The sequence below is a fragment of the Mastomys coucha genome, unplaced genomic scaffold (assembly GCF_008632895.1).
Source record: "Mastomys coucha isolate ucsf_1 unplaced genomic scaffold, UCSF_Mcou_1 pScaffold22, whole genome shotgun sequence".
Taxonomy (NCBI): Eukaryota; Metazoa; Chordata; class Mammalia; order Rodentia; family Muridae; genus Mastomys; species Mastomys coucha.
The window spans coordinates 249,166,037-249,167,237 of NW_022196905.1; the positions used below are offsets into that span (position 1 = coordinate 249,166,037).

The following is a 1,201-nucleotide window of genomic DNA, read 5'->3' on the forward strand; positions in this document are numbered from 1 at the left end:
ATGGGTGAGTGAAGCCCGCCAAAGAAGTGTGGTCCCGGTGAGACACTTTCCAGGGCATTCCGTGGCTCACCAGCTAGTAGGGGGCTGAATTAACCCCTAGTGAGTTCATCTCTAGGGCCTCACTAGTGTCAGGAATGGGTAGGAAGCTCCACCGGGTCACATGCAAGGTGCTTCTCTCACGTGTGCCCTCACTCCTGTTCCCCATCACCTTCTCAGCATCTGTCCTTAGGTCCTGGGGCCCCTCTCCAGCTCACCTGTTGATTTGGAGACAAATGACACCACCGGGACTCCGTTGCTTTTGCTCTCACACACATGGCTTTAGCCCTAAGGCGAGAGCAACACGGTTGGACAGTTGGCTGGAAAGGAGAGTCCTGAGCACGTATTTTCTTTCATTGTCACCCCAAAGAGGAGCAGGCAGCCTCTTGCTTGGGAATAGGATTTGCTTTGGACTCATGCTTTAGTTACCCTCAGGCTGCCAGGGATGGCTATCTAACCAAGATTGCTTGACAATTCTTTGCAGGCCTCGCAGATGGCTTGGAGCTTTGCTGGGGAGGAGCGGATTGGTGGCTGCCATGCATGCCTCCTCCTGTCCGCACCTTTACCCTGCTTACTCGCCTGTTCTAACCTACTTTCCAGCTCCTAACGGGCTGGTGAGTCAAGAATCGGGTTACAACTGGAAGCTACTTGCATGACTTGACCCGGGTCATAGTTGAGGTTCATTGGGAGAAAGGGCTTCAGTGAATGTCTCAGGCCCCAGAAAACACTTCCCTGCAGTGTCCACATAAATATTTCCCATTCTTAATGAGTTGGCATTACCAAGCAGCCTCCTGGTTGGGGGACAGTCACACATAGGGGAGAGTGTTAAGAGGTTTGGGATGAGGCAACAAGTACCCCTAAAAATTAATACATGGAGAACTTTGCTTGAGTCTCTTCCTTCCCAGTTTCAAAAGCACGGGTGGAATAAAGGGGGGTATACTGAGTGGAGGCTGTAGCAGATTCTCTCAGGGCTCTGACCATCGTGCATAGTCACGGTACCAGTTCTTGCCTGTCTCATCTCTGCTCTCTCAAGAAGCTGCTGTGATGAGAAGTGGGAAAGCAATGCAATTATGCCAAACAGTATTGAGAAGGATAATTTATTTCTCTTCCCTTTGTTTTGTTTAAACCATGAATCCCCATTCTAGAAAAGGTAGGTCCCAGCACC

At 50.5% G+C, this 1,201-nt stretch overlaps 1 long non-coding RNA gene across 1 annotated transcript in view; it reads left to right on the forward strand.

The window, feature by feature from the left end:
* The first annotated feature begins 6 nt into the window (after positions 1-6).
* The window catches only part of LOC116070186, a 1,311-nt gene continuing 116 nt past the window's right edge, over positions 7-1,201 (forward strand). The window contains exon 1 of the long non-coding RNA XR_004110304.1: positions 7-1,186. This is a non-coding gene — a long non-coding RNA (uncharacterized LOC116070186). The remainder of the gene's footprint in view (positions 1,187-1,201) is intronic.